Below are 16433 nucleotides of genomic sequence, written 5' to 3'. Positions count from 1 at the left end.
TCCAAGTTGCCATGATTGTCTGCAGTAATTTGTGCGCATGCGTGAGTTCACCTGTTTGACATACACCAGTCCTACCCTGTCCCCACCAGAGTCTTCTCCGCTCTCACACCTGTGTGCTCTCCACGATCACCCCGTCCCTCTCTGTTCACCTCTCTGTAGAACTTGGCTCTCAGCAAGGGAGCGCCTTTGAGGCAGGCCCCCCTTACTGGGAGCAGGGTCATATGGTGTCAGACCTCCTGAACTGTTGGAGATACAGGGAAGCATAAGTGTGAGCTCTGTAAGCAGTCATAGGGCTTCACAATCCAAAGAAGAGCAGGGTTCTGCTCTAGGGCTCTGTGGGGAATTAAACCACATTTCTTAGCCCTGCTTCCTCTTGTGACCTTTCTCTTAGCAATATATCTCAACTCTGTTAATCCAGAGCAGACGGGACAGTCCCCCACATCAGCCACTTCAAGGCTTGCCTTTTAGAATTGGACACACTCCTTTCTGTTTCCACTGACTTTCTAAGGTCAGGTCTCCTTACTGACAGTGAAAGTCTACAGGGAGGAGCAAAGGTCTGGGCTGGTTTGTCCACCATATAGACAGTACAGAAGATGTCCTGTGCAGGGCAGTCTTCCTTCCTTTGCCTTATTTCCTCCTAAAGAAGAAGTCAATCCCTTTAATATTCATACTTTTGACCTGCAAGAGCTTTGAAAAGAGAAAAAGAGGCATAGTAGTGTACACTTTAATCCTGGCATTCCAGTCTGGCCTACGTACTGAGGGCTACATAGAGACCCTGACTATAGATAGGTAAATCAATAAATAAGAGGGACCATCCCCAGGACAGCTAGAGCTACAGAGACCCTGACCCTGAACGAACAGAATAAGGAGAGACCAATACCCATGCTGGAGTTCCAAGGGGGCCGTAAGCCACCTGGCATGAGCCCTGGGAACTGAACTCCCCTATGTGAGTTTTTTAACCACCAAGCCATCCTTCAGTCCCTGAGAAACTCTTGTTTGCTTTTGACAGGGTTCCTAGGTAAGGCTTCTTGAGCCATTTTGACTTAGTGGGAGGGGAGGGGCTGCAGTATCTCAGCTGGTTTCTGTCATTTCCACCTGGTTCCAAGATTCTAGTTTATCAGGAAACTCCAGAGCTGTTAGAGGTGAACAGCACACCATGTTACCACTGTAGTTGGGCTGTGCCACTACAGCCTCCACCCTGCTCTGAGCCAAGTCGGAAAGCCTTGTTAGGGAAAGTACATGTCCGCTACCTGCACTGGCCACTAACTGGGGTGGCGGCTACCTGCTATGTGGGCTATGGAATGCTCCAGCAGTGGTTACTGTGACAGATGAACTCCACCTGGAACTTCACTTAAATGTATTTAAACATAAATAGCCACATACTTGACTCCAGCTACAGATCGGCAGTTTTAGGAAGATGTGGGGTTGGGACAGGACTCCCTACCTCTCTCAGAAGCACATCCTCTCTAGAACTCGATTTCCCTTGGGCGTGGTTTATTCATCAACCAGAGGAAGTGGACTAGATAGATAAAAGGGACCTTGGGAATCTGGCCTTGGGTGAGTAGGATGCTTGCCAAGGGTAGTGTACACCTCTGTGACTGGCCTAGGGTTGCCACCATCTCATGATCTGATACTCCAACTGTTGATCCTGCTGTGTTTGGTGTCAGCTATGTAGACTAGGTGAGTGTCACACTTGTGGCATGCTCACGTGTGTCATATAGGTGTGGACAGAGTAAGAGGTGCCATAAATGGAGGAGGAAGGACAAAGCCAGCCACATAGCTAACATGTTAGCTGCTGGGTTCTAAACCATGTAAACCATGTAGAGCTGGTGAGTTGTCTCAGTAGAAAAAAGCCTCGCTGTGCAGGTGGCCACCCAAACCCACGTAAAGGTAGGTTATTGTTATTTTAAATATTTCAAAATAAAATATGTTATTTCAACAAATCTCAGGTCTGTGTCAACTGGTTTAAGGGTTTGCGGACCTGTCTCACAGTTGCTCACTCTTCCTTGTTCCTAATTGTTCAGGAGAACTGGAGAGATGAAACTAGAATGAACATTGCTTGTCCTTGCTCTGTCACCTTGATGTGAGGATGGCAGTCTGATCAAGCAGACTCGTCCCTTCCCTCCCTTGAGAACATTGAAATAAGAGCAGTATGGCACTAGAGTCGCTCTCCCTCGAATGGGATCCATGGTGTCTCCTCATACCACTGTGAGGCTAGATCGACTGTAGAAAGTACTTAGACTGATGCTCTCAGGCTGAGACCGCCATTAGGTAACATTTTAACTGGAGATGAAAGGGATAGTATCCAAACAAGCCATCATAGCCTAGTACTTAGTACTGTAGCACTAAGACTAGGGTGGAGGTTAGCAAGGGTAGGAAACCTGCCTAGCATGTGACACGTGAGGCCCTGGGCTGGACCGCTGGCATCTCCCTCCCCTTACAGAATGAAAACCAAAAATCAGCTTTTCTAGATAGTGTGAACGTAGCTTTTCTCACTAAGTCTGTAGTTCAAGAGATTCAAAGGGTGCAGCTAAGTCCCTCACTCGTTCACATGCAGCCTGAGTGGCATTTGGGGACTCTTTAAGAGCCAGTTCTAGAGAGGAAGAAATGAAGGGGAAGGAGGTGTGTTTAAAAAGAATCTGTTGTTCTAAGTGTGTGGTTTTACTGTGTTGCCCGAAGCTTATTCCTCGATATCTTTATCCCTTCATACTGTGAAACGAGAACGTTATTGTACCATTTGTTTTTTCTCCTTAACTGGGTGAGAAGAGGCCGCGGGGACCTTCCATGCCCAGGAGACCCTGTGCTTGGCCAAGGCTGGAGCACAGCTCAGCTCCCCCTGCAGCCAGCCAGGCAGGAAGGGCTTAGTGTGGCTCCTCAGCTCCTCTGGGGCTGGGGAAGACAGGACAGAGACAGCTGCACACTTGGGCCACTTGCTATTTTTGCTACCCTACACAAAGCCAGGATCCTCACAGCAATGGCATCTGTGAAATACAACAGGTGTCAGTGTGTGTCACCCCAGAAGGGACGGGCAGATCAGTTTATCCATTTTTAACCTTCTCACTGAAGCTACCAAGAGTTTGGGCCTGAGAAGGCTCTTATCTTTACCAATTTCCAAATTTGCTCCCACCCCTCATGTAGGGGAACAAATTTAATTATAGCCCTGAGGCCGAGACCCTTATTTACTACCGGAATTCCACCCCCCAGCAAGCAAACTCAGGGTTCAAGATCATCTGCTCCTTGCTCACCGTACACTGTCTGTCCTTAGGAATGCTGAGCCTGGGGCTGCGCACAGCTTGTCCGCCTGTACACTGGCTGTCCAAGATTCCAAGGCCAGCTCTCCTGCTCCAGGATAGCAGAGCCCTATCTGCCACAAGCGGCAGTCCAGCATTACTCCGTACACTGCCTGCTTAGCTAATGTGTGCTGGGGCCCGCACGATGGGATGGTGCGATTTGGTTTTTATCCCAGCATTAGGGCCGAGGTAGGTGGATCTGTGAGTTTGAGGCCAGCTTGGTCAATACTCTGAGTTCCAGGCCAGCCAGGGCTTCTCAAAACAAAACCAGAAACCCAACAAAAACAGTGTGTTGGAACATAAGCTTGAAGGTCTCAGTCTTCATAGGAGGATAGGCAAAGGTCCACCCAGCAGTTGTTGCCAAGAGAGTTATCAGTTCTCCCAAGGCCAGAGAAAGGGTCTCCGTGGTAAGAACTCTCACCCTTCCTGTGGCCTCCCGGTGCTTAAATTAAAGGACCAGACCCTTCCCCAAGTGGGCGAGGCTCCACGGAGCCGCAGTGCAGCAAAATGAAGCCTGTGGCTGGGATGGGAACCCGCGCTAGAAGCGAGCGCCAGGTCCCCCAGGTGCCACCGCCAGTCACTTGTCCAGGCAAAGCTCCCAGTGTCCACACAGCTGCGGAGCCAGGCCAGGATTTTCCAATGTAAGATGGCCTTGTGCTTCGCAGAGAAGCCGCCCAGGGTGGTTTCTCTGCCGCCCCCTGGCGGGCAGCGCAGGGCCTGGTCATGGGCACCGCGGCTGGCAGCAGCCGGTGCCCAGGCTAACCATCTAGAGGGTACGCGGCTGGCTGGGATGCCACGGGGGCACAACCTTGTACTCAGGCAGATAGCACCTCTACCCAGCAAACCAGTTAGAGGAGAGTAACCAGGTACTGAGGACAGAGTAAGTTAGCTGAAGTCTCAGAGGAGCACAGAAAATGTTGTAGGGATAGCACCCACCTTCCGGTGCCTTCTGGAAGGGGAGGAAGCAGAAGCCAGAACTGCAGGGGAAACGTGGAAAGTTAGGGCGAGGAGAGGCAGTGCTCGGAAGGCACTGATATATATATAATAGGGGTTCCCGCTCTAAGGCAGTTAGTTGGTAAGTTTTAAGTTCGAGGCTATGACAAACGACCCTCTAGGTAAACAGGGTGAGGCTGTTTTGGCCAGGGCACTCAAGAGTACACACTGAGCAAGTCCTGGCCTTCAGCTCCTATCTCTTTATCCTGGGCTGGAGGACAACCTGAGTGCAGCAGTCACCCTGTGGCAGCACCTTCAGCAGAGGATTCCCTGGATGCCAGACTCTGGCCTTGAGGGAGACAGGTCCACAGGGAATTAGGACAGGGGTACCACGGGTCTAGGACCTTCTCCACTAAAGCTTCTCTGGTGAAGAACCTCCCTCCTTCCACAGACCCTGTGGTACTGCAGTGCTGTACGGCAAGAGGGGCCCAGGAATGCGGGGTGGGGGGAAGAGCCACTCCAAACCGGAATGATCTGGTTTAAAGCGAGCTGATTCTCTCTTCTGCTCTCACCCGCCCTCCCTTCTCCTCCTGCGACAGGCTGCTTTCTGCCGCAGTCCCCTGACCAAGGTAAACAGGATGGAGAAAAGAAAGCTCTGTTTCCATGGCAACCTAGAGGGGCGGTCGATAGGCGCTCTGGGAAGTGCTGGTATGACTTTAGGGGGAAAGAGGCCTCCTTGGAAAAGCAACGGTGAGGAAAGACCCTGGCTGCGTTCATGATGGGAGTCATTCTGGATGGTGATGTGGGCCTGGAACAGAGGAGGTGAGGAGCCTGGCACCCTCAAGTGAGGTGGCAGATGGAGCTGCGACCTGGACACACAGATGTACTCCAGGGGCTGGATTCACACCAGAAAAGCCAGCATTAGCCCGGGAAGTATCAAACAGGTGCCAGAGCTCCCAGGGCACGTGCTTAGACCCTCACACCATGCTAGCCTACTCCAAAAAAGCTCCCATGGCCGCTCTGCTAAGAGGCAGCCACAGGGATGAGACCCAGGGCCAAAACCAGGTTCTGTTAGTTCCTGGATGAGTGAGCTCTCGCGAGAAGAAGGCTCCAGCCTCCTTTCTCCTCCAGACTGGCCCAGCTCCGGTGTGGCATCATGAGAAGAAAAGAATAACTCCAGGAGGGGATGATGGGGTAGGTCACCACCTCCTGAAGGACAAGGACCATCCTGTTACTCCCAGAGGACAACTGAAGTCCTCGCTGACCAAATAATTACTACACACTGAGACTTTCCTGAGGAGCAACCTGAAAGGGCCAGGAGAAAAGAGATGGAGGCTGTGGGTTGGTCCTCCGACCCCAGAGGGGCAGCAGTAGAGATAGGGACGATATGGAAGCTGTGTGAGGTGCCTTGGTTTCCTCAGACCACACTGTGACTTGTGGCAGGGAGGCTTCCAAGCTTTGGAAACCCCAGCCCTGGAGCCTTTTCACCTGAGCCAGTGGAAGCGTGTGATGCCCCTGGGGTCTTTCCGACTTAAGGCCTGATCAGTTTGGGTTCCTTCTAAGACTCCCAGAAAGGCCAGGCTCAGCTCTTTCCAAGGTGTGGGGATACCAAAGCTACTTGACCTTAGTGTCTCACCAGGATGCTCCCTTCAGACCGGCCATGGTGCTGCTCCTCGGACAGGGAGGTGTGCTCCTCGGACAGGGAGACCTGCTCCTCGGACAGGGAGGTGCTCCTCGGACAGGGAGGTGCTCCTGGGACAGAGAGGTGCTCCTGGGACAGGGAGGTGCTCCTCGGACAGGGAGGTGTGCTCCTAATTGGGGCCGTGGTACTGGTGGCTCTCTCCACCTGCAATGTTCTTCCCCCTGCATTTATGTGGCTCTGCCCTCCATCTCCAGTCCTCTCTTCAAATGTCACCTCAATGAGGAAGAGCCAAAGCTAGGGTACGTCTAGGGAGACTCCCAGGCCTTTGCCCTGACTCCTCTACGAGCTCTGTCCCCTTCCGGACTCCCTCCATGGTCATCGAGTCTACTGCCACCATTAGGAGGACAGGAGATGACTCTACTTTGTTCATTCCATATTCCTTAGAGTCTGGAACAAAGTAGGGGTTCAGTAAACACTTAAAGATGGTGTCCGTCTCTTCTCTCAGACAGGTGCCTTGGCAGCTGTGACCGGAGCTCTGCTTGCTCGTCTGCTTCTTGAGGCTACTCACTTCCTTGATTGCATGTGACCACAGTGACAAGTTCCAACAGTTTCTTCAGTCAACCCCCACCCCCTGCAGTGTGAGTCACCTTCAATTTCCTGCCTGCTTGCCTCTCCCCTGATTGACCTGATAAATCCAGGGCAGCTTTTTATTGCTTTTGGCAAAAACATCGCTGTTAAGATTTACAGAGCCAAAAGCTGGTACAATGTAATCTTCAAAGTAATTTACACAGCGAGTTTCAAAAGATGAAAAGTGAGCGTTTCCGAGGTAATTTCATAAAAAGGATTATCAGATTAATCACTGTGTCGATTTAATCGTGGTGTCTAAAATAATTAATTAGCTTGCTTGAAGTCAGCAATGCAAAGAGGTCCCCAGAAGGAATACAGATGGCCCTGTCCGATGTAAGTATGTTGGGGGCAATAGTGGGGAGAGTCTGGTATGAGCATACTGGCTCAGGGGGAGACAAGAAAACCAAGTGTGGCCTGGTGGTACGCACCTGTCATCCTAGCACTTAGGAGGAGGATCATGAGCTCAACGGCAGCTTGGACTTCACTCACAGTGAGCTCAAGGCTAACCTGGGCTACACAGAGAGACCCTGTTTCAAACAAGTGAGTAATTGCAAGCTAGAGCTCCAAGCCTTGGGGACGGCCTTCGGATATGACCATTGCATGCTTGTCCCCCCCCCCCCCAGGGCTGAATTGTCTGGTGACACCTGGAAAATGTGTCCAACCACTCCACGTCCGAGTGTTGACAAGCTGCTGTGATGGTAGATCCAGGTGTGAACTGCAGCCCACTCATGAGATCACCCATGAGTGTTGAGACAAAGTGGGGTTGGCAGCGGCTGGGCGCATCAGAAATGCGGTCCGGGTCGGCAGCGGCTGGGCGCATCAGAAATGCGGTCCGTATGGTGCCTGTACCGCGCGCTTCAGAGCGAGGCGGTGTCTTCTTAGTACTGTCATCAGCCGGAATAGCATTTTGCTCATCTTCCCTGCCACCCGCCCCCCAAATTGTCAGAGACCAAACCTACAGCATCCCTGGACATGAAAAACCCAGATGCCCAACTGACCTCCAGAGCAGTCTTTGAGGGAGAATGCTCTCCCCAGAACCTCCTCTTCACGCCTCAGAGATTGGCCTCCCTAGCCAGTGTAGCCTGCAGTGCTCTTTGGGGAAAGGGCACTCCATGGTTTATCTGGCCAACGGCAGCACATTTCCCCAGCCTGGGAGGAGTCTGAGGAGGCAGCCAAGGGAGGGTAGTCAGGGGCTCAGACTTGCACTCCCAGAGAAGGCTCTTGGGCTCCTTCCTGTGATCCCTATGGTTTTTCTGAAGCTCTTCCTGACTGCTCCACTGGGTGGTGCCTCCCACTGGGATGAGGGTGACGGAGGGGTGTTGACTCTTCTCCATCTTCCCTTCACAGGCTGACAGAGGAGTCTTCCTCTGAGAGCAAGGTGGATGCAAGAAAGAGAGATGCCAAGTCCTATGGGATTAGAACAAGATGAACTGTGTACTTCCTGCTTGTGGACTTCCATGTGTCTCCTGGGAGAGGTGGCTGAGGGGCCTTCTTGAAGAGGCCATGCTGAACTTTTGGACCTAAAATAAGAAAAGAGGGGAGCTGGGCCAGGGGTAGAGTAGGATGCAGGAAGCCAATTCTGATTCTGCTTCTTCCTCCTCTCCCTTCTCCATTTTCCTGCTTCCTGCTTCCTGCTTCCCCTTCCTTGTCTTTGAGACACAATCTCACTGTTGCCCAAGGCAGCCCTGACTGCCTCATCTTCTTCTCGGCTTGCCCAGTGCTGGGATTGCAGACAAGCACCTCCTTCCGTGGCATCCAGTGATATTTTAGAAATAGTTTGCTTTAGAGCTTCATTTTTATGTCCGCAGGAAGTAATTTTTTTAGTAACCTTGAATTCCAAAGCAGGGTTGGGGCTCTCTTTTCCCTTGGCAGGCCATTCCTGTCCACTGTGCCAAGGTTATGGTAAGAGACAGCTGGTGGCTCCCGTGTTACTGTAAAGCTACAGAATTCTTCAGAATTTGACTGAAGTCCATGAATTTTGAGAGGTGGGCTGGAGCCAGAGTGTGTCCCTTCCTTTTTATGGAATTGATATTGAATATATGGCCTTTTGCATGCTAGGCAAATACAGTAACCTTGAGCCACGTCTCCAGTTCTGGCTTTCACTCATTAATCAGTTAACTGAGGACAGACCCCAGGGCCAAACACATGCTGGGGAAATATTCTACTCCTAAGCTCCAACACCAAGCCAGAGTTCTCCGGAGTGAGGTCAGGGCTGGGAGAGGTCGGGACGATGTGGCTGTCTGCTTGGTGCTCTGAGACGGCCATCCACTAAGTCCTCCCACCAAGCACGGAGTGCTCCCAGTCCCTAGACAGAGGACTCTGGAAATAGTTTCTGGAGGACTTTGCGCTTCAGAAGCTTTAGCTAACAATCAGCTTGAGGGTGACGGGAGGTTAAAAGTCTGTGAAAACACTTGGCATTGGGCAACCCTTTGGGGAACAGTAGGTGGGTGATGTTAGTCCAATTCTCATTAAAACCTGCAGTGCCCCACCCCCCAAGTCACCCAGGGCCAGTTTTGGCTTTGAAGACTTGTGGTCCCTTGCCAAATCCTGCTGCACAGAGACTCCAGATGAGGTGCAGCACCAGAGCCTTTCCTTACAGAAGTAGCAGGGGCTGGGAGGGCTGATACTGGATGCAGCTAACATGGCCAGCTTCACTCGCGCCCGTGATCACCTGGAAGAGGTCCGGATAGGTGTTCTGCCCACCACAGCCACCTGGAATCGTGAAGGATTTATGCACACAACCACAAGGCTTTGGTGAGCAGAGGACAACGGGGGCCAGAAGGAGAACACATTAGAGATTCGGGGGTGTTAGTGTGAGAAAGACATTGACCTAAGGAGACATGGCCCCACCCCTGTAAGCATACCCCAGCAAACAGAAACCCTACAGTCAGGTTCTGGGGATAGATGTGAACTCAGCTGGCTGTGGCCAAGTAGCTCGGGCCTGGGATCTTGTGATAAACTGCTGTGGGGGAGGGGCTTCACTAATAAACCAGAGTGGGCCCAAACCTGTGCGTCCATGGAAGGTCTATCGCTACTCTGCTGGAAGTGGAGCCGACATGTGCCCCTGAGCACTGTAACCAGAGCTCCCAACCAGAGCCGCCACTTCAAGGCGAAACATGAATTTCTCACTTATAAGGTACCAGCCACAGGAGCCCCACCTTCCATATCAGATAAGACATTAGACATCTCTAATGTCCCAAGTACCACAACCCCCAAACCAACCCACCACCACAAACCACATACAACAGTCTTTACAACTACACATAAACCACATACCCCACACTACCCCATAAACCACATGTATTTTATACTGCCTCTACAAACCACACACACACACACACATACACACACACACAAAGGCTTCCTCACCACAATATAGAAACACACCATACCATATACAGCCCCACAACACACATGCAAAGTCACTACACCAACATACCCAAATGTACTAGGAGCCCATTTAACCTTGGCTTGGACATGGATCTGGTAGGGACTTAGAATCTGCGACTTGAGACATCATGGACACCATCCATTCAGTGAATTATTGAGCAAGAAAAGGGTCCTGATGGGGGCTCACTGCATGTTTTTGCCATCTGAGGTCATGGTTGTGCAGAGGAGCAAAGCCCCCTGGCTGCCTGGTCACCAACAGTGCTGTCACTGGCCCTCCTAGATCAGGGCTGAGATTTACTGATCTCATTTGCAGATGGAGAAAATGGCTAAGGGAAGTAGAGATGAGCCAGAGGTGAAGCAGCCAGGGCCCTGGGCAGCTTAAGTGTTCAATAAATCCACCGACTGAGTCATAGGCCAGGAGGGGCGCTGAAGCAGCCATCTTCCTCCTCCTACGCTGGTCGGCAGCAGGGCAGGGGGCTGAGCAACACTGCAGTGGCTCTTCCCTTCGTTGAGGCCAGACAGGACAAAGGCACGCGGGCACACACACACACACACAGACACACACACACACACACACACACACACAAACACACGGGGGAGAAAAGGAGAGACAGACAGACAGACAGACACACACACACACACAAACACAGAGGGGGGGAAGGAGAGACAGACAGACAGACAGACACACACACACACAAACACAGAGCGGGGAGAAAAGGAGAGACAGACACACACACACACAAACACAGAGGGGGGAAGGAGAGACAGACAGACAGACACACACACACACACACAAACACAGAGCGGGGAGAAAAGGAGAGACAGACAGACAGACAGACAGACAGACAGACACACACACTGTTTCTTGAGTGTCTGGCCCCTCCACTCCCTACTCCAGCTGCTCTGGTAGGAGAGCAAACGGTCACTGAGGGGCACAGTGAATTCTCTGGGAGTCATTTGTGGAGCCACAAAAGTTATGCCTGATTCTGAGGCCAGAGTAACCACCTGCATCCAAAGGGCAGTCCCAGGGCCAGGGGGATGGCCAGTCAGTAAAGCATGCAAGGACCTGAATTTGATTTCCAGGACCCATAAAAACGAAAAACAAAAACAACAGGGTTTTGTGGCACATACTTGTAATCCCAGCACTAGGGAGGTAGAGACAAGCAGATCCCTGGTTCACTGGCCCACCGGGGAGCCTACTTCGAGAATTCCAGGCCAGTGAGAGACCCTGTCTTCCTCTCACAACTACTAGCCTCTTGACTGCCACCGTGTGCCACCCTACTTCTTTCTGAGCTCAGTGGAATGCCCACCCAAGTTCCTTGTGAGGAAGACAGAAAAGCCAGCTCTACAAATATGGTGAGGGTGTCACAGAGAGTCCACCGTGCTCTGTTCCAACTCCCGGCAGACCCCTGGTCGCTCTGCAGCCAAGGGTGTTGGGTTCTTCTGCCTGTAACTCCCTATGCCATGAAAAGCTGGCCACCAGAGTCAGGGGCAATGTTAGTGTGGTCTGCTCTTAGATACCTCTGGGACATCCTCTTCAGAGCAGCTGAGTCAGAAGGCCTCAGGGTCAGCCTGTACCGTTTCCATTTCAGGGTTAGGGCCTGCCTGGTGTTTGGGCTTTATCTTGAGGGAGGCAGGCCCTGTCGGCTGCCTTCTCACGGTTTTAGGGTCTCTGGAAACCAGAAGTCTCATTGTGGTGTGAGGTGAAAGAGGTGGAGGGGCACTGGGGAGAAGTACAGCTTCCTAAGCTGGGGCCTGCTCAGAAGCCATAGGGCGCAAGCTGTACTCAGAGACAGATAGTAGGCAGGTCTGGACCCAAGCCAGGAGCAGGTGATCACCAGACTCCTAGTCCATCCCCAAGAGGCCCTGCAGGAGCTCTGGCCCCTTTCTCTCTGCCAGCTGTGCAGCCTGGCATGGAACAGTACCCAGGAGAGCCTGCTGCGCAAGCAGCTGCCCAGGGGACTGGCTGCGTGACTCCTTCTCCCGCCTGCTAATCATTCCCGTCCTCTGCCTGTCTTCTCGAACAGCCTGCAGGCCCCCTGGAGGAAAGCGTGCCCATCTGACACCTCACTGGCCTGTCCCTGGTACATTCATCTGCCCTTGCGGCTGCATCTGCTCTGTGCAGTCTCTGTGCCCAGCCTGTCATCTGATGCTCTTAGTCTTTCCCAGGGTATAGTCTGCAATGGTCCATCCACTTCCTTCAGGGTGCATCCTGCTCCCAGCATGCAGGCTGTGTCAAACCAGGAAGCCTTCAAGTAGCCTCTCCAACTACCTCAGCACACAGGGTATGATGCCTAACTTGGAAGAATCTTTGGGAGTAAATTTCAGAGTGTAGTGGTCAGCATCTACTTTCTCAGCATAAGGACTCCTTCCCGTGACTCCTTGTCTCTGACTAGAAGCTAACAGTCTAACCCACATTGGCAATGGGAGGCCCTAGGAGTATCAGGTAAGGCCTGTGTTGGACCATGGAGGCAGCCGGGTGAGAGGGAAGGAAGGAGGAGGCAGCCGGGTAAGAAGGAAGGAAGGAGAAAGCCCCTTGGGCTGACTTCTGCCAGATAGGCCCGCTGCCAGTGCCCAGCGAGGGTATCTACACCTTTCTGGGCTTCTGCAGAACCAGATATTTAATCAGTGTGATCTCCAACCACTTCTCAGCTTTCTTGAGCCAGGACAAGAAGGGGGGAAATTCTCACCTAAATGCTGAAGCTCTGAGAAAAGCCAACATTACTGTGTGTGTTCTTTCACAAATACAACAGAGCCTGTCTTAGTACAAACAGAATTTGGCTTTACACACTGTGACTTGGACAGGCGTAGGGGACCCTGCCTTTAGAAGGGGCCTCCACTGTGGCTGTCTTGAAACTCTACAAGGTGCCAACTTTTTTTCCCTTACAACTTTAACAAAAGAGAGATACATGTACAGATTTTTAAGAGCATTTTGGAATAAAACTATATGAATATATTTTTGTCAGTACTTGATTTTTTTTAAAGGTTTGATAGTATGCATTGAAATCTTACTAGTTACCATAAGCATAAAGTACATGTAAAACTAAACGTAACATGGAAATAGTAAAAGTTTTCTTGGTGTGTATAGATTGAACATAATGATTTTTAAATACTAAAAATTGCTACAAGGTTATCTTCTTAGCTCTTGAATTATTAATGACTTAAAGTCTAGGTGTACCCCACTTGCTTTTTTTTTTCTAAGAAAGACTGAGGCTTCCACTTTTTGACCTTTCTTTTTTTGAGCTTCATATGATCTGTGAGTCGTTTCTTGGGTGTTCAGAGCTTTCTGGGGTTAGTATCCAATTATCAGTGACTGCATATTATGTCTGTTCTTTTGTGACTGGGTTATCTCACTCAGGATGATATTCTCTAGATGCATCCATTTTCCTAGAAATTTCATAAAGTTATTGTTGCTGATAGCTGAGTAGTACTCCATTGTGTAAATATACCACAATTTCTGTATCCATTCATCTACTGAAGGACATCTGGGTTCTTTCCAGCTTCTGGCTATTATAAATAAGGCTGCTATGAACATGGTGGAGCATGTGTCCTTATTGTATGTTGGAGCATCTTTGGGGTATATGCCCAGAAGCAGAATAACTGGGTCTTCAGGTAGGAAGCCCTCTTTCTGAATTTCGTCCAGAGTTCGGTAAATTACATACCATGAGCCCTAGAATACTCAGGATGGTTGGAAGGAAGGGTGCACATAGCGGCCATTGTTTTACATAAAAACAATCCACCTGTGGGTGGCAGAGTCATTAGACATTCCTCATTTCCAGTGCCCGAGGAAAGCAGAGGGAGGTAGAGCAAAGGGCTTGGTGAAGACGTCATCGTTCAGGTGGCCTGACAAATCCGACATCCACAGCAGTCACTGTCGTGGAAACCAGGCACCATCAAAGCTCTGTGGGTACATTCAGACTATGCCATCTGATACCCATATTTTCACAGTGCTAGGGCAGGAGGCTGCGGCATGACCAGTTTACTTTTGGAAACTGAAACATTTCCCAGACTTCCTTGCTGCTAGCTGTGCCCACGTGATGAAGAACTGGTTAACAGGATGTATGTGGGAACAACTGCCACCATCTAGACTTTAAGAAACAGTCTGGGGCTAGAGAGATGGTGATAGGGAGAGAAAGTGGAGGTGGAGTGGGGGATAAAGGATGGGAAAAGAAGGACCCATGAAGTAGCAAAGACCAGCTACAGTTCACTTTACTGTTTCATAGTAGAAATTTACGGAAGGGATTACCAGCACATAGCTGCTGTTTAATGTCCTGTTCCTCCAGTGGGGGGAGGCCAGTGTACCATTTCTACACGGGAAGAACACAAGGAAGCAATCGAGTCCACTCATGTATACACAGTAAACAGCTCAGCTGAGGGGAATAAGGGCTGCTATTGCTGGAGGCCAAGAAATGGTATTAGGTACATTTTGTCACTGTGACTAAAGACCAGACAAGAGGGGTTTATTCTGGCTCACAGTTTGATATGATCTATTACTGGAGGAAGGAATGGCTCACACCTCAGCAGACCAGGAAACAGAAATGAGGCAGGAAGCATGTTAGAGCTGTAAACCTCAGGGCCAATGCTGGGTTCTAGTCCCCCAAATTTCCTATAGCTTTCCAAAACGGTGCCATCATCTAGAGAACAACTGGTTACACACATGAGTGCTGCCTTTTACATCCAGATCCTAACAGGTGTGAAGAAGTGACATTTAGATCGTACTGAGACAGGACAGCGTACAACGGTCACTCCAGCTCCGGTGAGTCTGGTGCACTCACATGTGCACATACACACAAAAATGTGCACGTGTAATATTTAATTTTTGTATTTATATTCCATAAAATATCACAGAAAAGTTTGTCTCAATAAAAATGTGACTATTTTAGCAACTCTGCCACTAATGATTTTTTGTGAATAAAATTTAAGAATGACTACTACTGGTCTTTAAATTCTCTTTTCTTTTTATAAAAACAGAACCATTAAAAATGATAGACAAATTTTAGTTAAAAATTGTTACAACATTTTAATTTTAACTTTATAATAGATTACAGTAAGAGGCCTATGAAACAAATACAACATTTGTTTTAGTACATGTCTTTAAATAATAAACTTATAAGTATGTAAACAACTGCATAATAAAGAATTTCCAAATATATCCTGTGAGAAATTCTAAAGCCAGGTGGTGGTGGTGCACGCTTTTGATCCCAGCGCTCAAGCAGAGGCAGGTGGATTTTTGTGAGTTTGAGGCCAGCCTGGTTTACAGAGAGTTCCAGGACAGTCAAGGATATACAAAGAAATCCTGTCATGGAAAAACAAACGACAACAAAAACCATTTTAAATAAAATAAAGTAGAATCCTGGACTGGAGAGATGGCTCAGTGGTTAGAGCACTGACTGCTCTTCCTAGATCCTGAGTTTAAATCCCAGCAACCACATGGTGGCTCACAACCATCTGTAATGGGATCTGATGCCCTCTTCTGGTGTGTCTGAAGACAGCTACAGTGCACCCACATACATAAAATAAATAAATCCTTAAAAAAAAGGTAATATACCTTTGAAAAGCATTTTAAAAACAAACACCAAAAACTTCTGTATTCCAATTTAGTCAAGTGAGTTTAAACCTGAGTATTTTCTTCTATCACATGCATACTTTTACATAGTTACAGTTACTGCTATCCCACGCTTCACTGGCCTACAGATTTTTCAGAGTTGTAGGCACACTGACAAGATGCCATTCAGTATGTATTAGCATCTTACCGGGCACCTCTGGAGGAATCTGAACTAACTGTAACTTATTGACCCAACCCTGGACAGCAGGACAGGACTTTGTTAAGTTACACTTTATGAGGGAAAGAGTCTTCAGTCTTCATTATATTCTTAGCACCTGCCATAAATTACTTCAGTACTGATGGATGTATAATGAATAAATGTGTACCATGGCTGTGACTGGAGACATAGGTCTATAATCCCAGCTGCTTTAGACAGTGAGACAGAGAACTTAAGTTCAGGGCCAGGTTTTGTTAGGCGCTTACATTTTAGAAGCTCGAGATGGGGTGCAGGTGCTGTAACAAGTGGTAGGCTCTTGTCTAGCATGTTGGAGCCTGAGTTAGATTCCCGGTACTCAAAATAATTCAAAAGTAAACATCAAAACAAACCCACTTTTAGATGTAACTATTTTTTTCTGTGGATTATATTCTTAGAATAAATTTCCTTGCTATCAATGAATAATTCTTGGCATTGCATATTATAGCAGATTATATTTTCCAAAGATGGTCATGAAGATGTCCATGTGCCTATGGTAAGATCTATCTTCTAGGTTAGCCACGTGTAATGTGTGACATTCCTAAACTGAGTGGCAGAGGCCTGTGCTCCTCTCCTTGAAGCTCTGTAGCTCCCTTAGCAGAAACAGAAGAAATGCTGGTGCTTCCAAGGCCTTTCAAGCTCCCGTCGCCGTTGCCTTCTCTTGCTCAGGACAGCAGTCTTGAGCCACCATGCTACGAGGAAGACCATGTGGCTTATGAAGGCTGCATGTGGGTACTTGGCTAATGTTCCTGA

Source organism: Micromys minutus (assembly GCF_963924665.1).
Source record: "Micromys minutus genome assembly, chromosome: 18".
NCBI classification, from domain to species: domain Eukaryota; kingdom Metazoa; phylum Chordata; class Mammalia; order Rodentia; family Muridae; genus Micromys; species Micromys minutus.
The sequence above is the reverse complement of the archived record's forward strand: the minus strand, read 5'-3'. Positions refer to the sequence as shown.